The sequence below is a fragment of the Triticum dicoccoides genome, chromosome 4B, assembly GCF_002162155.2.
Source record: "Triticum dicoccoides isolate Atlit2015 ecotype Zavitan chromosome 4B, WEW_v2.0, whole genome shotgun sequence".
In the NCBI taxonomy this organism is placed as follows: domain Eukaryota; kingdom Viridiplantae; phylum Streptophyta; class Magnoliopsida; order Poales; family Poaceae; genus Triticum; species Triticum dicoccoides.
In genome coordinates, this window is record NC_041387.1 from 189,147,602 (window position 1) to 189,167,291 (window position 19,690).

Genomic DNA, 19,690 nt, shown 5'->3' on the forward strand with positions numbered 1-19,690 from the left:
AGCTGCAGCCCAGTGCTCGCCTAAGTGATAAAAATCCTACCGAGTGATGAGCCTGCCTCTCACTCAGGGGCTTAGCTGCAGTCTTGTACTCACCTAAGTTTGAAAAATCCTACTGACTGGTGAGCAAACCTCCCACTCGGGGGCTTAGCTGCAGCCCAGTACTCGCCTAAGTTTGAAAAATCCTACCGAGTGGGGAGCAACCCTCTCACTCGGGGGCTTAGCTGTAGTCTTGTACTCGCCTAAGTTGGAAAAATCCTACCGAGTGGTGGGCAATCCTCCCACTCGGAGGCTTAGCTACAGCCCAGTGCTCGCCTAAGTTTGGAAAACCTTACTGGGTGGTTGATAGGAACGTCAAGACCATTTGCTGAGTACCTTGCTGATGAGCTAATCAATGCTTCTCGAGGATCACCCAATCGGTTGACAGGAACGTCAAGACCATTGTTGAGTGCCTTGCTGATGAGCTGATCAATGTAACTCAAGGATCACCCAATCGGCCGACTGGAACGTCAAGACCATTGCTGAGTGCCTTGTTGATGAGCTGATTAATGCTACTTGAGGATTACCCGATCGGTTGACTGGAATGCCAAGACCATTGTTGAATGCCTCGCTGATGAGCTGATCAATGTTGCTCAAGGATCGCCCGATCAGTCGACTGACCATTCTTCTCCAGAAGCTGCATCAAGCAAACAGACAACAATTCGAGAGAAAAACGAATTTTGTTCGAAGACAGACGTAATTTATGACATGATAAATTCAAAGTTTCTTAACCGCAGAATAAAGTGCTCGGGCATCAGGCCCGAGGGAGTTTTAACGGTTACAAATTCACTCGGGATTCCGAGGCAAATAAAAGTGAGGCATAATGTTTTTTAATCACTCGGCAGGAGAAGGACTGGCCGGGTCGCAGAAGCTGTCGAGGTCGATGCTGTCGGCGATGCGAGTAGCTGCCTCGAGGAAGGTGTCCATGAAGTCCTGGAAGGAGTGCTTCTTAGTGTTTGCCACTTTGAGAGTTGTCAGTTTGTCTTCCTTAGCCTCCTTGCAGTGCACTCGAACCAAAGACAAGGTGACATCGGCACCACATCGGGCAGAAGATTTCTTCCACTCTTGCACTCGGCATGGAATCTGATTTAGTCGAGTCATCAAAGACTCGAGATCTTGAGACATTTCCGCCGGAGGCAAGAGTTCAGCATCCACTTGAGCCATCGCCGCCTTCAGCCGAGCCAGATAAGCAACCGCACCATCTAAGCGCGACTCCAATCGAAGCAGATTCATTGCGAGTCTTCTTTCACCGGATAGTTGATGGGGTCGAGACCCGTCTCCACCCGCCCAGTTTCAGCCTCAAAGTCCTCACACAGTTCTGTACCATTGCAAAAAGTGATGAATCGACGGCGTGACAATAGAGTTCAATCAGCAACAAAGTAATGAGTCGACTGATCATACCTTCAAGCTTCAGAACAAATTTGGCGGTGAGTCGCTCCAGATAGGACTCTAGCTTGTCAGTCTTGGTCTTGAGGCCGCCAACTTCAGTGGTCAGATTTTCCTTGTCCTTCTTCAGCTGTTCGACTTCCCGATTAGCGTCTGAGATGGCAGTCTTCAGCTTCACGTTCTCCTCCTCATATTTGCTGACCGAAGCCAGCTTCTGGTCCGCAAGCTTCGTCTTCTCGCGTGCTTCCCTCTGAGCGGTTGCCAGATCCAGATCCTTCTGCTCCAAAGCCTCCTTCATCCTCTCTAAAGAAACAACACTCTTCAGACGAGACTGAAGTTGAAGATTTTCACTACGCACATCTGCTCGTGTGAAATCACTCGGTTCAAAGAAACTGAAGGAAAAACTAGTGCGAAGTGTGAAGCTACAAAACAGACAAAATGGTCGAGTGATCACCTCCCATGATGGCCGTTTCTTATTGGTCAGTCTTCAGATTCTTCTTCGCAAGTTTGAGGTCAAGTTCAACACTGATATGCTTCTTCTTTAACTCGGTGAGTCGAGCTCCAAGATCACAAGACCTCTGCAGCCAGAAAGACAGACATGTTAGTCGACAAATACAAGCAACAGTGAAAGAAAAGAATTACTCTAAGACTACTGCCGAATCAAATATTGAACAGTAGTCTCGGGGCTACACCCAGTGGGTGCACTTAGCGTGCCCCCACTGAATCAGATCAATACGCAGCATGAGTTCAAAAAAAAGGAGAGAGAGATACATCATTAGACCTCAGTCGACTGCCAGCAGTCGACCGTGGTCTCGGGGACTACACCCAGTGGGTGCACTTGACATGCCCCCACTGATTCAAAAAGTGCAGAATTGAAGAATTCCTGAGTTCTAAATGAAGGAACACCCACTGGGTGATCAGATATAAAGCGACATTCAAAAGTTCAGTCAGAATTTTGCTGACCTGAACATTGGTCTGAAGGGAAGTGCTGGCATTGTAAGCTATCTGACTGGCTTCATGCATTACTTTCACCTGCTCCATGAGAAGGTTCGCCTGGCGAAGAGCTTCCCTAGCGGCACCCGGCGAGTCGTCTGGAGTTTGATATGTAGCAAAGAGGGATGGCTCCAGAGGGGTCGAAGTAGTTGCCGGGTCAGATGAGTGGAGTTGCACCGGTGCAGCAGGTGTTTGTGCAGTCGACCCCGACGGACGATCAACCGTCAATGGGTTAGCGAATGTGACCTTGGTCGGACTATCGCTTCGGATGCCGGCGTCAACTGAGGGACCTGGACTTCAAGCTTCCTCCTGCTTCAGCCTCCACTCTTCTTCCTCCTCTCCTGTAGAGGCACTTCTTCTTCTTCGTCATCAGGAAGCACAACAATGTCTTGCGGAGCTACATAAGAAGAGAAGTATCAAATTTTCAGTCAATTGACCATCCACTCGACTAAACAGAACTCGGTCGGACGAACTTACCAGCTCGTGAGGTGGCCTCTTCGTCTCCTGGTGCCTTGTCAACGTCCATGTCAGTGGCAGCAGAGGTGGGGTTGGAAGGACACAAGAATTGGTCGATCAGATCAAGAAAACCTTCAGTCGACTTATGGAAACACAGACAAGATACCCATCCTGAGGCAACGAGGACGTCCATCTTGATTCGCGACAGTGTCTTCTGGGTCTTGGAGGGAGCAACTTTAGGCTGCTTGGCCACCTTCTCCGTCGGCTCCGGAGTCGATGTCCGAGTGCGCTTCTAAGTATTGGCACTCGGACCCACGCCTTTCCCGCGCCCGCCGGCCAGATCATGCTGCTGTTTGGATCGACGTTCGGAGCGTGGCGGCGAGTCGACTTCCTCCTCCTCGTCCGACTCCTTGCTTTCCTCCTCCTCGTCGTCTCCCTGAGAATCCCACTCAGCGCTATCTTCCGCGCCGTCCTTCCCCTCCTAGGACTGTTCCAAAGCCTGTTCACCATTGGGCATTGAATGCATCTCAGTGAACACCTGCAGAACAAATTGGTCGAACGAGAGTCGGTCAATATCAAGCGCAGTCGGAGCATGAGTGGGAAGCAGTCGGAATGAAAAGCGTACCTTGTCGGGTGGGTTTACGCTGCTAAAGGGAACGACTCAGCTAGATCCTCTAGGATTGTCCTGATTGCCTATGATGCTCCTCAGCCACAAAGCTACTGTTTCAGACGGTACTTCTTCTAGATGGACCTGAGTGGTGTCATCCGGTCCGGAATACAACCACATTGGGTGATCGCGGGCCTGGAGAGGCTCGATGCGTCGACTGAGGAACACCTCCAACAGATCCAGACCCATAACGCCATCATTGATAAGCTGAACCACCCTATCCACCAACATCCTCGTCTCCATGGTCTCGCCAGCAGTCACTTTCAGCAGAGCAGGAGTCTGGACTCGGTCAAACGAGAAGTGGGGGAGGCCGGTCGACTGACCTGGAGCCGCGACATCCTAGCAATAGAACCAAGTCGACTGCCAGCCTCTAACGGAGTCAGGAAGAGTCATGGCAGGAAAGGCACTCCCTTTCCTCTTTTGGATACCTAAACCCCCACACATCTGGATGACATGGGTTTTCGAGTCACTCGACTTCGCATTTTTTATCGATTGGGAACGAATGGTGAAGATGTGCTTGAAAAGACCCCAGTGCGGTCGACACCCCAAGAAGTTCTCGCACATCGACACGAAAGCAGCTAAATACGTGATGGTGTTGGGGGAGAAATGGTGGAGTTGAGCACCGAAAAATTTCAGGAATCCCCGGAAGGAAGGATGCGGGGAAGCAAAAAGTCGCGGTCAACGTGGGTGGCGAGCAGAACGCACTCACCCGGTTGAGGCTGAGGACTCATCTCCCCCTCCAACAGCCGGGCCGCTCCCTTGGCGATTAATCTCGACTCCGCCAGCTCGTCCAGGTCCGCCTGCTGAATTGAAGACCGGATCCAATTGCCCTGGATCCAGCCCGGCGGCAGCACCGCACGCGACGACGACCCGTGTTGCTGCTTCTTGCCCTTCGCCACCTCCTTTGTCTTCTTTGCACGCTCTAGCGCCGCCGTCTTGTCCTTCACCATGCCGACGGGGCAGCGGCGTCGGAGCGGAAGAGTAAGGTGCGGTGGAGAAGCTGAGAAAGAAGAAGGAAGAGAAGATGTGCACAGTGCGGACGCCTCGGTCTGGTCACCTTATAAGGGATTGTTTCCGACTGACTGACGTGTGGGACCAGACGATTCCGTCAAATCCCGCAACAGTCGCGCGCAGCGTACATGGTGAAAAAGGCGGTGCGGGAATCGAGGAATCACTGTTTATCCGCTCCGCCCACTTCGGCACTCCCCGTCCGGCGCGCTTCCCTGAAATTTCATATCCCATGAAATCTGGGATACACTGCAGACAATCGCGCCCATGATCCCATGCTCCAACAAAACAATCGGCACATGAGATCACCAGTTTACTCGATTGTCCACTGAATGGATCAAGGCGACTGAGTCGACACCAAATACCGACGCAGGCGTTCGGACTTGCAGAAAGCACTCACGAGGTCCCGAAGCTTAGAACAGGTTTGATTTCAGCCTACTTTGCACTCGCACCTTAATCCATTCGGGGGCTACTGATGAGGGTACAGACCTGGCGTACGATCATAGGCCTGACCTACACGTCGTACCCAAGGTCACTACCCCAGAAGATAAGAAGACCAAGAATCCACTCAACGATGTAATCACTCGACCATCATTCCCCGCTGTCGCTTGACCATATGAGGAATCACTCGACTGAATCGAAGACCAGGAGTCGGAAGGACGCACAACGGCCGGGCATTCATTCCTTAGTCTTCATGAGCATTAAGAACATTTAAGACTGCCGTTACCTGTAACGCCCTTACTTTATGTACATTAAGCCCTTTGTAATTTAGGTGGGCGGGGGTCCTGGCGCACTCTATATAAGACACCCCCCTCCTCTATGACAAGAGTTCGCACCCCCTGTAACATAACACACATAATCCAATCGACCGCCTCCGGGTACTGAGAGTAGGGCTGTTACTTCCTCCGAGAAGGGCCTGAACTCGTAAACATCGTGTGTACATCTTCGCCATAGCTAAGATCTTGCCTCTCCATACGTACCCCCCTTTTCTACTGTCAGACTTAGAACCACGACAGGCACATCTACATGAATCGGTCACCCCTCGCATTGCCATCGGTTGAACACATCTTCACCACTCGGCCACTCGCGCGCCTTCAGATAGCTAAGTCATTCTACATGCACTACATTATGTTATTTCCATGTTCCGAGTATCCTATAATTCACACATCACATTCACTTAGAGGCCACGCCACCGAGTGTACCTCTACGCTCGGCTGCTTATTTTCACCCGAGTCCAACTTTTGTTTTTTCGCGTACATCATTCACGAGCGCCATGTGTTCTTCATTTCGAGTTTGCATCAGTCCTCCGGGGCCGCAACTCATTCAAAACAGTACACTTCTGTTTTATTTGAGCCAGTACTCCAATGAGTTTAGTCGGATCCTTCACTTCGACAAGTTCGAACGGATCCTTCACTCTTTCAGACTCTTGCTGGTTAACCGGCAAGCCCCTTGCACTCCCAGCAGGTGTCTATGGGTGTTATTCACACGATTTATTTTAGCACACATTAAATTACCTCAAGAAATTATTACGTTGGCTTGTGCTCTTTTTCACACACAAGTTACTTGACCACTCGACGGCCCTATGCGCCAACTTCATCGCTACTCAGACTCGGTCACCATACCGGTCTTAGCGCACCACAACACCGACCTTATCATTCTGTTGACTCCAAACACATCCAGCATGTCGGCGTTCTGGGAACGGGGGTCCCCAGACTTGCCTGCATGCAGCCTGCGGCGTGGCTCAAGGGGCGGCCCAGCATGGCCCATCTTCATCAGCACGAGCTCAAGACCCTGGCGAGGGGCCAAGCCTCGCGGGGCGGATGACAGAAGGCTTCCTCAGGCACGGCCTTGTTCGCCTAGCTCGCGAGGAGGCGGAGAGATCAAGGCAGGGTACCTCACGAGGTGCCCATGACGCAAGCCATGACGACCAAGGGCGCCAGGGGGGCGCCAGCCCGTGCAGTGTCCTCCCTTTCCTCTTTGGTGCAAAGGGAGCAAGCGCAGGCTAGAGCATCAAGCAAAGGCATCCATTTCGGTGCAACAAGATCAAGACCAGCAGAACGGCAGGATGGAGGTCATCGTGGAGCCGAAGCCGGCGTCACCACCAGATCCTTTGGCAGGCGAGGACCAACTTTAGTCAGGATAAGTGTACTAGTTGTTCCCCTTCAAAATGGCCAATTGTTGGCGCCCTTCCCGCTCAATATTTGGGAGGAGGCCCAAGGCCTTTGCCTATAAATAGGACTAGCCACCACAAGGTAGGGGGACGAGATCTCAACGGACTGATCAATCGAGAGAGCGACTGAACCCCCCCTAGTAGTTCACCACACCAGCCAAGAACAGAACCTCGCGAGGCTGTTCTTCCTTGTATTGTTCATCATCAGCCCAAGAGGCAATCCACCACACCACACACTGGAGTAGGGTATTACACCACAATGGTGGCCTGAACCAGTATAAACTCTGTGTCCCTTGTGTTGTTCCTTTGATTTCTTAGATCATAGTGAGGCGGTGAGGTGCAGGTAGGCAGAGGGTAAAATCTCCGCGCGCACCCCAGAGTTCGAACCTAGAGGGTCTGCCGGAACCCGAAATCCGACATTTGGCGCGCCAGGTTGGGGTGCGCCGGAATTCGCCTTCCGCCGCCCTGTTCTTCACCGACCATCGCGTCCATGTCAGACGCTTGTCGGGCCCGCGCCGAGCACCGAGCCGCTCTCGCTTCCCGCGTCGCCCAGACGGCCCCCGTCGGTGGCCACCCCCGCCGTTCCCCGTCGCCTGCCGTCAACGCCGCCACCGGCCCGGCGGGGAACGAGCAGCAGGCATCGTCCCAGCATCCATCCATGAGGCGAGACGGCCGCCACCGGCCATTCCCTCGCTCGCCCCGCTGGTTCTTCGTCCCGCGCGCCCCGCGCGGCAATGGAGGCTCGAGCTGCGCTCATCACGGCAAACGAGCTCCTGCGCTACCGCCCACTCAACGACGTCTATGAAGAGTGGCTCGACCGCGTCGCCGAGCTCGTCCGCGCCGCAGGGGGCTCCCCCGCGCCGTCCTTCTCGCTGCACCGCGCCCCGCCCTGCGCGGGCAATGAAGCTCCGGGGGCGCCTCAGCCGCCTCCTCCTCAAGAAGGCGCCCTGGCCCCAAGGCGCGTGGCCCCTGGACGGAACCCACCCCGTCCGGCGCCAGCGCAGCAAGAGCGGAGCTGCCAAGAGGTTCGTCGCGCCCAAGAATCTGCCCGGGTGCTCCCTGCTCCGGTCCGTCACGACCACGCTCCTGTCCCAGCGCGCCAAGACCCCGCGCTGCTCCCAGCTGCAGCGCATGGGGGCCCGCAAGACCAAGCTCCTTGTCACCAGAGGCGTGGCCACGACAGGATGCCGCGCCTTCACCGCCGGGCTGTGCAGCGTCGTGTGGCCCTGCAAGTTCAAGCCAGACCTACCTCCTCGCTACGACGGCATGGCCGACCCTGCGGAGTTCCTCCAGCTCTACGAGCTGGGCATCGAAGCCACCAACGGGGACGAGAAGGTCATGGCAAACTGGTTTCCCATGGCACTCAAGGATGGGGCCCGCACCTGGCTCCTGAACCTGGCGCCAGGCACGATCTCCTCCTGGGATGAGATGCGCACCCGTTTCATCGCCAACTTCCAAGGTACTCGCGACTAGCCACCTGCCGTGAGCGACATGCACCGCATCAAGCAGCAACCAGGGGAGACCCTGCAGAAGTACATCCAGCGCTTCAACAATGCACGTCTCAAGATTCCCAAGGTGACCGAGGAGGCCATCATCTCAGCTTTCTCCGATGGCGTGCGCGACGTCAAGATGAAGGAGGAGCTGGCGATGCATGAAGATCTGTGCACTTCCTTGGAGCTATTCAACTTGGTAACCAAGTGCGCCAGGGCTGAGGAAGGGCGCCTTTCCCTCCTCGAGCTGCCAGCCGCCGACCCAGAAGAGAAGAAATCCAAGGCCAAGGACGTGAAGCGCAAGGGGGGCTGCCGTGCTCGCGGCAGAACCAGACACCAAGCGGGGTAGATTTCAGCCCGAGTCTTTCAAGGGCAGCCGGTACTGTGTGTACCATGACCTCCACACCCACAACACCAACGAATGCCAAGAGCTCCGAGCCGTGCGAGAAGGAAGGGTCGGCTGACGCCCCGACCGCAACGATCGCGGCTATGGCCGAGGAGGAGGAAGGAACGCAGGACGCTGGGAAGACCGCGGCCCTCGCCAAGGGTGGCGCGACCGACCTCGCGAGGATCGCCCGCCAAGGGAGACTAGAGGGATCGGCCTCGCGAGGATCGCCCGCAAGGAAACGCAGGCCTCCCTCCGCTGCCGCCACACCCAAGGAGAAATGAGGACCATCATCAGGACGAGGGGGCTGGGGGCTTCCAGGAGCCGCGCGCGATCGCCTGCATCCTGGGCGGAGCTCAAGCCCCAGCCTCTCAACGCATCTTCAAGCAGTTCACCCACGAAGTGAATGCAGTCCTCCCCAAGATTGAGGCCACGCGCCCCCTCAGGTGGTCGGCGTGCGCCATCACGTTTAGCTCAGCGGATCAGCTCAAGTGCGGGCCACAGCCTGAGTCCTCCCAATGCTTTGCTCCCCAGTCGTCAGCAACGTGCAAGTCACCAGGACCCTCATCGATGGCGGGGCAGGGCTCAACGTCCTGTTCGTAGAGACATTCAACAATCTCCAAGTGTCTTACGATCAGCTTCAGCCAACCAAGCCTTTCTCCGGAGTCACCGACGGCTCCACAGTTCCAATTGGGCAGGTCCGCCTCCCTGTCACCTTCGGGGCGCGCAACAACTACCGCACCGAGCTCATGGACTTCGACGTTGCCCACATTCGCCTGCCGTACAACGCCATCCTCGGCTACCCAGCTCTCGCCAAGTTCATTGCAGTGACTCATCACGGCTACAACTTCCTCAAGATGCCAGGAAGCGGTGGAGTCATCACGGTGCCTTGTGAAGAAAGAGACGCGGTGTGCTCCATGGAACGAGATTTTCAGGCCGCATCACTTGAAGACCCAGATCGCGGGAGTGGAAGGCTCCCTGAGACCGCCCCCAAGAAGAAGAAGACATCGTCAGGCCCGACCCCTCAGGAGGCAGGCCCCTTAGGGTCTGCGCCTGCTCAGGGGGTACCTCCTTCTCTCGCATAGAGAGGCGCGCCCAGCACCCTCCTCAAGCAGGGCTCGGGGGCTCCCACCTGGAGGGCCACCGACCTTGCTAAGGTCACGAGGGAGGCGCTTGGGCACCACTTGGAGGCGTGTTTCAGAACACGTTTCCCTCAGGAAGGAGCAAAGCAAGGAGGGCCAAACCCTTAGGAGTTCGTCAGTCAGATCACACAGGAGTTGCAGGAGTCAAGAGTCATGAGTGGCAGCCGCCGCTTACCCGCCACAGCTCCCCATCCAGGTGAGGATGGTGGGCTGCGCGTCTGCATAGACATCCCAGGGCTCAACCGAGTAGCCTCTCAGGAACGCTTCTGGCCCTCACGTGTGGGGCGCTGCGGAGGCCCACCCCACAGCTACGTTCGCATGCCCTGCGGCTTGCCGAACGCGGCTGCGGTGCGCTAGCGCCTCATGAGGAGCATCCTGGAGGCTCAGTAGGCCAGGCGTTTTGCAGTCCTGGCGGAGATGGAGATGGTTCGCGAGGAGCCACCAGCGCCTCCGGAGCCTCCCGAGGCTCCTGGGCCTGGGGGCTCGTGAAGATCGGCTCCCGCAGCCCTCTACATCTTCTACTTCAACACCCCTTCACCGCCAACACTATCAGGTGACATCTTTCAAGTTTCGTTTCCAGCTGGGAGCGCCCTCAGGGCTGCATCATTCCTAGGCCACGTGGGTTCGTCCCTGTGGCGTGTATCCCTTTTGCTCATCTTTTTAGCTTACCTTGTTGGGGGCGCCCCTCGGGCTGCATCATCCCCAAGTCGCTCGGGTCAGACCCAGCATCGTGTACCCCTCTTGCGTTTATTTTCGGGCCATGCATTCGACCCATCATGCTTGTTATTTGGTGCCTATCCGTGGCACCTCTTCTTCCTTGATGTCGGTAGCTTGCGCGTTAAAGGGGGGTGCCTGAGCATCGCGACTCAGGGCTCCTACCGGCTCTCCAGCCCTCACCCTCTGGCTTTGCCCACGACATCGCGCCCCGGCAAACTAGCGACAGCCGAGACCAGCTCGAGGGTCGGGACCCGAGGACGTAGAGCGTCGACATCTAACCAAGCTTGCGCGTTAAAGGGGGGATGCCTGAGCATCGCGACTCAGGGCTCCTACCGGCTCTCCAGCCCTCACCCTCTGGCTTTGCCCACGGCATCGCGCCCCGGCAAACCAGCGATGGCTGAGACCAGCTCGAGGGCCGGGACCCGAGGACGTAGAGCATCGACATCTAACCCAGCTTGCGCGTTAAAGGGGGGGTACCTAAGCATCGCGACTCAGGGCTCCTACCGGCTCTCCAGCCCTCACCCTCTGGCTTTGCACACGGCATCGCGCCCCGGTAAACCAGCGACGGCTGAGACCAGCTCGAGGGCCGGGACCCGAGGACGTAGAGCATCGGCATCTGGCCAAATTTGTAGGAACACATCACAAGTTAAGGCCCATTGCCAGGCGCAACCCGCCTTGGGGTAGGGCCCCGTGATTCCTGCGCTGGCTCACGGGTGCCCCAACACACCTCGTCAGGCCTTTAGTGCCTCGTCACCTCTCAAAAGCAACTAACGGCTGACCGCCGCTTGTCATAGCGGACTTTTGCTCTTTTTGTGGTGGGTCTGCAGGATCCCCCCGAGGAGAAGCCCCAGGTGAGGGCCTCAAGACGTCCTCTTCACTCTTGTCCGTGCGAACCGCTTGCGCGTTAAGGGGGGGTACCTAGGCATCACAACTCAGGGCTCCTACCGGCTCTCCATCCCTCACCCTCTGGCTTTGTGTGACACTCCAAAAATTTTGGTGTTTTGTTTTTCATAAGAGCCTTGCTTGGTTTGAAAGGAGGTCATTTAAACCCTTCCTAAAAACCATCTTCTAAGTTTGCCCTCTCAAAATCCTTTTCTTGGATTTGGTTTCTCTTAAAATGAAAACCCTTTTAGTTTTGGGCTTTTATTTGGTTTTGATCCCTTCAAAATTTTACCATGCCTCCTATGGTGAAATTTTCCCAAAACCTCTCCTCCCACTATAGTTCAACCCAAACATTCTCTCCAAACTAATAAAATCCATTTTTGGACTTTATTCCAACTATTTCTCCTCCCAAAATAATTCTGTCTTTTCTTTTGAGCATAGCTGGATTGCAAAGCAAGTACCCCAATGCTTATGACTTTTGACCTCAACTCAACACCCCTGGATAGTCCTTTGTACCCACAACCCAGAACCATCTTGATCCACTCTTCTCCTGTTCAAATATTTCAAAATTCACTCACTGCAAGTTTGGACCAGATTTGCCAAATTTGGTGAAAACCATATCTACACCCCTCCAAAAATGCTACAAATATTCAGGCAGCCTCCAGGTGCAATGAGAGGCCCCTCCACCAAAAACCAGGTCAAGGGGAGATCTCTACACACTAGAATCATTCTGTCGAACACCTTGCATGCGCTAGTGCTGTTCACTTTTAGAAATTCAGAAGTTCGGTGTCGACCTTCGTCAGTAACTTCAGTCACGAGCTCACAGTGCGCTTGGCACGTAGCTCACGGCCAGGACTGCTTGTCCGGAGCCTCACACGCGCGCTTGGCGCCTTCCTGGCGTCGGTGGCGCCCTGGCCCGCCTGCGCCGGCGTGTCTTGCGGCGGCCGTAGCGCCGTAGCGGCCGACAGGAAGCAGAACGGCGGCACAACGCCGTTCGGCGCCGCCCAAGCGTCCTGGTGGCTCCGCGTGGCCACCCCCTTGCCAGCGCACGCATGCAGCACCGTCGCCGTGGCGCGGCACGCGCAGAGCGCGCTCTCTGCCACCGACGGGCCCGCGCCGGCCCGTTCCGTTGAACTCCCCCTAAGCGACCAAATTACAGCGCAGTCAGCATCTAAACGGAACCAGGGGACATCCACGACGAAGCTCAACCTCTGAACCCCCCCGTGCAACCACTGCGCCGCCGTAATCACCTCGCCGGAGAACCCCGTTCTCGGCAACCGCCTTGGGGCGGCTATATATAGCACCCCGAGCTTGCGCTTGCCTCCACACGACTCCACCACCACACCAGACCCCGCCCGGCCACTGAACGAGCCTCGAGGGGCCTCTCCTCCTCGACTCCGGCCACCTCCGTCCGCCTCGGGCTCCGGCTTCGTTCTCTCCGCTCTCTCCGGCGAGATCCACGACCACCCGAATCGCCGTCCGCCGGAGCAAGCGTCACCACCGACGTGGTACTCGCCGGTGACCACCACCACCTCCCACAGACGCGGAATGGCACCCTGAACACAGAGGTACACCCCGATCACCTTACCTCGCCGTGGATCGCCGCCGGCGACCACCGCGCCTCTCGGCGCCGTCGCGCTCTGTTTTCCCTCGTTTGAAAATTCAAACCTGACGGGTGGAGCCCGCCTGTCAGTCTCTCAGCCGTTTTTTTAAATGAAACGTTATCTGTACTTTTCCGCAGAACCCCCTGGAAGTTTTCTGTTTCATTACAGATGAGTCCTTGGGTTAAAACACTTATAAGTTTTTAACAGAAAGGAATTTTTGAGTGATTCTTTTTCTGTCCTCTTCAAAATTTTGTCTAGTTTTTTATCATATTATTTGAAATATATTTGGAACACTTTTCTGTACACTCACGGCATTTACGTTGCGTGCGTATCTTTTCTTATACCATAGATACCGAAGGAGGTGACGGAGCTACAAACCTCGCACAGTTAGGCTCCGACTACTCCGAACCAGGCAAGCATGTTTGAACTCTTGATATGATGAGTGTTGTTGCGTGTTTGCATTTTTGCATGTTCATGGCATGTTTATGAACAACTATTAAATGTTATATTTCATATATATAATCGGGAAGTAAGTTTCGGTAAGCATTATGTTGTTGGATACATATTTGCATAGCCATGTGTTGGCGTGAGGATGGATAAGATGGCAGTGTTGTGACATGCCAGGCTTAGGCCAGTCCTTTGACAGCAGTGTCAACATGATCAAATCATATTCCTTTCACTTCCTTCCTGTGCTGCCACTTGTTTTCCGCAAGGGATATGGCAAAGTAAGTTGCAACCGTTTTCCTGGTACACACCAAGTGGAGAGGCCGGGATGAGGGTTCCATGGCCCTGGATTAAAGCCCGTCATCCGGTCAGTGGGCATGGGTGTTTCCGGTTGGGACCGAGAGGGGGGCACCCCTTAGAGCGCGCGTATAGAAATTTGATCCCATGCTATTCGAGGTTGTGGCCTCCCCATCTCAAAGTTTTTCTTGGATGTTGTCCAGGGTGATTCCTGGCATCAGAGGTGAAATGGGTGTGTACTAGTTAAATGTGTTTCTACTGAAATACCGTAAACGGAACTAGTCCTTCGTGACTACGGAAATCCGTTGGCTGTGGTCAGTTCATCCAAACTCTGCAGAGTCTCAAATCCTTCAATTATCTTGTACTTTGTTCAAGTACTATATTCATCTTATCTTGTCAGCTATCAACCTCAGTGACAAAAACCCGGTGGGATTTATGTGTGATAAATCCGGTTAAAAGATTATTCTTGTGGATGGACTAATCTTGTTATTTACATTTATTATAGGCCCTGTCTATGATGTCGCTCAGACGTCCAACGGTGGCATTTCTTTTAAAGCCCTGTCTGTGATGTCGCTCAGACGTCCGACGGTGGCATTTCTTTTTAAGCCCTGTCTGTGATGTCGCTCAGACATCCGACGGTGGCATTTCTTTTAAGCCCTGTCTGTGATGTCGCTCAGACGTCCGACGGTGGCATTTCTTTTAAAGCCCTGTCTATGATGTTGCTCAGACGTCCGACGGTGGCATTTCTTTTAAAGCCCTGTCTGTGATGCCGCTCAGACGTCCGACGGTGGCATTTCTCTTAAAGCCCTGTCTGTGATGTCACTCAAACGTCCGACGGTGGCATTTCTTTTAAGCCCTGTCTGTGATGTCGTGCAGACGTCCGACTGTGGTATTTCTTTAAGCCCTTCATGTGGTGTCGCTTAGACGCCCGACTGCGGCATGCATTTTATTTATTTACCTTTCGAGGCGTCGCTTCAGACACCCGATCGGTTTTCAGTTATTTATTTTATTCTTCACGTACTGCAATATTATCGTTATTTTTTTTGAGCATCATCCTGGATCATGACACATTCATGCATTCATTGATTATATCTTTTGTCCGAACTATCTTGCGAGTACTTCTGAGTACTCTCCTGGCTTCTTGATTTGGCCAGATGTTGATGAAGGCGATCTCATGGATGAAGAGTTTGATAGCGAGTCCGACGCCTAGAGGAGTCCCAGTCAGTCCCGTGCGATCCTGTTTTGGTCATTGTATTATCCGCTTCCGCAACCACGAATAAATTCATCGAGCCTCATCTCGACGCTCGATGTACTACCAGTAGAAGTCAAGTTATCCACCACCGTTTTTCCTTGAGCTAGTAGCATGCCAATCCACCCCGTGACTTAACCGCTCTTATGTAAAATATTGGCGGGTTTGTAATAAACTGTTGAGCAGTCTCAGCTCAATCCTGTAATATATTTGATGCTACTAGTTCTCTGTTTATCAAGCTTTGTCTTCTAGAAAGGATGACTTTTCCTATACTGGGTTTAAAAGATCGGTTTTATCAATAATCATTTTATTGAAAAGCCGGTCGTGATAGACTTGGTAACCAGAGCCAGGCTGACTGTAGGAAGCCACTAGGTGCGATCGCTAATTGGTTATTAGCATGATAGAGTTATTCATATTTTTAGAAATGTAGTCATTTTTCTAACAGTCAGCATAAAATTTATGATCTGATCACTCAGAATTTTTGCCTACTTTTGTAGATGGCCGGCAACGACTGCGAGTCTCAAATGTTCACCAACGTGCCTGAGGGGTTCGTCAAACTCCTCTCCTTCATCGTTCAGGTCGCAATGGGGCCATCCGTGCGCCCAATCTTCATGCTTTATCCACACAAGATCAACAACAATCTGACTATGCACCAGGCCGCGGTGCAATTCAGGGGAGGTCATGCTGAAGTACGCCGTCTCCGGTTCGTGGGGAGACCCATGCCTACAGAAAGACATGTTATGCAGATGGCTGCCCGCGAGGCGATAGCCCGTCTTCGGGATGTTCTCCCTGCAATGAAGACCCGTCGCTACCGCTACCTTCCATGCCAAGTGCCTTACACCTGTCACTACTCTTTCTCTTGCCCCAGAGGAGAGCGAGATGAAGCCTTTGAGATGCTTGTCGAGTACCTCCGAGCCTTGGAGGCAGCATTCGACTGCATGGTGGATGACCTCGTAGCTGCACGCATGGACTCAGTTCATGGCCGTGCTGCTAACAGGAGGGAACTCCTGCACACCGCTCCACCATTGACTTTCGTGTCATCCGCAACCTCTCACTCACCTTCCATACTCGCCACTGCTCATCGCCTGCCTACCACAGAGGAATTTAACCAGGCTATTGCACCCACTCCCGTCCGCTCTGCACCACTTGTTGCACCCACTCCCGTATGTGCTACCCCACCTTTTCCACCCACTCGTACTCGTGTTATTCCACCTACGGCACCTACTCCATCAGCTCAGCACAACGTTTCTCGTCTGGAACCTATTAGCGAGGAGGAGGTTGATTCCCCAGCGTCTCTGCGTTTCACCCTCGGCAGGCCAAGGGAGATCCTCACCATCTCCGACTGAGTACGCGTAGACGCCATGCGATGTATCGGCTTGTGTAATGTGTTTTATGTACATAGGTTGTGAGTAGTAGCCTGTTTGCGCATCATGTAGAATCTGGAGGAGTGCACTAGTTTAAATAACATGTCAGGATTATGTACGCATATCCTTAGTGATGTAATGTATAATTATGCCCGCGTGTAAGATATGCGCTAGTCCTTCTCCGCGCGAAATCGTGTGTTTCCAAAAATATCCTGGAGTTTAAAAATGTTCTTTGTGTGTGATTTTGTTGACTTTTACGTCTCTCTTGCTTATCTTACGAGTTCTCACAATATATCCCTAGAGTGAAAAATGTCTCGTCCTTGGACGCGCTCCATGCCAACTCATCCAGAAGAGAATTATGGCACGCCGCAGAACCAAAATTTCACTCAGGGATAGACAAGTCAACAGGGCAGTGAAACAGCTTTCACACAAGTTTGTCGTTTGTACGAACAGAGTCAACAGCAACACCAGGAAATGATGAACCAATTCATCAATATGGGAAGTAACCGTGGTTAGTATCAACTGGAATCCAAATTATATGAGTTACAAAAGACGCGTCCTCCAACATTTTCTCATACTGACAATCCTCTTGAGGCCGAGGACTGGCTTCGAGACATGGAGAGAAAATTAATTATCGCACAGTGTTCGGACCGTGAGAAAGTACTATATGCACCACATTATCTCACAGGTGCAGCTGCATAGTGGTGGGAAAACTTCCTGCACATGCACCCCAACGAAAATGAAATCACCTGGGAAAATTTCAAAGAAGGTTTTCGTGGGGCACATATTCCGAAGAGCGTCATGAAAATCAAGAAGAAAGAATTTGATGAACTCAAGCAAAGAGCCATGACAGTGTCAGAATACAACATTTAATTCACACTGCTGTCTTGCTACGCCAATGAAGAACGCATGACCGAGAGCAAGAAGATGGAAAAATTCTTGGAAGGCCTGGCACCCGCCCTTAATGCCAGCTAGTTGTGCATACCTTTCCAGACTTTAAAACACTGGTGGATAAGGCCATTACCCTGGAAAATGAGCGACGTAGCCTGGAAGATTTCCGCAAACGGAAAAGGGACCAGACTACTTTTTCTCGCAATCAAAGAAGCAAGAAGGAATTTCAGAAGGGGGATTCGCACAAAACCCCGATGAATAATTCACGTCCAACCAAGAATTTCCATGCAAGAGACAAAGAGTTCACCTATCAGCCAAGCGTTACCTGTTATGCTTGTGGAGAAGAAGGGCACTATGCCAAGCAGTGTCCCAAGCCAAGGAACTCAACCCCGAAGCTCAATAATGGTGGCAATAATTCAGCACCCAAGCGAAGCAATTTCAACCCCAACAACAACCACCGGAAAGGTCACTTGAACCACGTGACCCGAGAGGAGGCATAGAACGCCCCAGATATCGTACTCAGTACGTACCCCGTCAACACAATTCCTGCCATGGTTTTGTTTGATTCTGGAGCTTCTCACTCATTCGTTTCGAAAAGTTTTGCCTTGCAAAATAATTTTTCGATGCTTCCCTTGGAAAAATCAATGATCGTCAAGTCCCTTGGAATTAAGCAAGTGACCCAGAGTTACTGTCAAGGTGTGATTATTGAATTTGAAGGATTGAAGTTTTACGCCAACCTTATTGTACTGGAAAGCAAGGGACTGGATGTCATCCTGGGAATGGATTGGTTAACCACCAACAAAGGTTTTATTGACTGCTTCAACCGTACCGTGATTCTCACACACCATCATGGGAAGAAAATAAAAGTTTCAGCCAGAGAGAGACAAATACCTCGACAACCTAGATTAAACAAGGTGGACGTTTCTGAGCTGAACAAGGTTCTCGTAATATGTGAATTTCCAGACGTATTTCTAGAAGAACTACCAGGCATGCCGCCAGACCGAGAAATAGAATTTAGCATTGAGCTTGCACCCGGAACCACTCCTATTTATAAGAAACCTTACAGAATGGCACCATCCGAATTGGTAGAGTTGAAGAAGCAAATAAAAGAATTGTTGGAGAAAGGATACATACGAGCCAGCTCCTCACCTTGGGGTTCACCAATTTTATTTGCCAAGAAGAAGGATGGAACAATGAGGTTGTGTATTGATTATCGAGCTCTCAACATGGTCACAATCAAGAACAAATACCCAATGCCCCGAATAAATGATTTATTCGATCAACTCGCACAGGCCAAAGTCTTCTCAAAAATTGACTTGAGATCAGGGTACCACCAATTAAAAGTATGAACAGAAGATATTCCCAAGACCGCCTTCACCTCCAGATATGGGCTGTATGAGTTCATAGTGATGCCATTCGGGCTAACCAACGCCCCCGCATATTTCGTTCACCTCATGAACAAAGTATTTATGAAGTATATGGACAAGTTTGTTGTGGTATTCATCGATGATATTCTGATATATTCCAAAACACCAGAAGATCACGCCGAACATCTCAGGATTGTACTCGGAGAACTCAGGAAACATCAACTGTACGCCAAATTCAGCAAATGTGAATTTTGGCTAAAACAGGTGGGTTTTCTGGGCCACGTGCTAACCCAAGAAGGTATTGCAGTAGACCCGGAAAAGGTCAAGGCCGTACTTGGCTGGAAACCACCAGCTAACGTAAGGGACGTACAAAGTTTCTTGGGAATGGCAGGATATTATCGGAGATTTATTGAAGGATTCTCCACTATAGCAAAGCCCATGACACAATTGCTCAAGAAAGGCAAGAAATTTGAATGGACAGAAGCATGTGAGAAAAGCTTCCAAGAGCTAAAAAGCAAATTAACAACGGCACCAGTGCTAATTGTGCCAGATATACACAAAAATTTTGAGGTATATTGTGACGCATCCCGGAAAGGCCTCGGATGCGTATTGATGCAAGAAGGCAAGGTGGTTGCGTATGTCTCTAGACAACTACGCAAGCATGAGGAGAATTATCCCACCCATGACCTGGAATTAGCAGCAGTCATCCATGCACTCAAGGAATGGAGACACTTTCTACTTGGGAATCATTGTGAGATATACACAGACCATAAGAGTTTTAAGTATATTTTCACACAGCCAGAGTTAAATCTACGGCAACGACGCTGGTTAGGATTGGTGAAGGATTATGATGTTGGAATCCACTATCATCCTGGAAAAGCAAATGTTGTGGCAGATGCACTTAGTCGCAATCCCAGCACGGAAGACGACAGTATGCCAAAATTGAGGCCAGAATTTCAACAGGAATTTGCCCGACTCAATCTCATAATGGTCACCGAAGGCAGTGTATCAAATATCGAAATACAGCCTACCCTGATGGAAAGTATCAAGGAAGCCCAGCACGGACACCCCAGCATTGAGGGCATAAAAAGAAAAGTGAGTTTGGGAAGAGCCTCAGAATTCAACATGGATGAGCAAGGAAT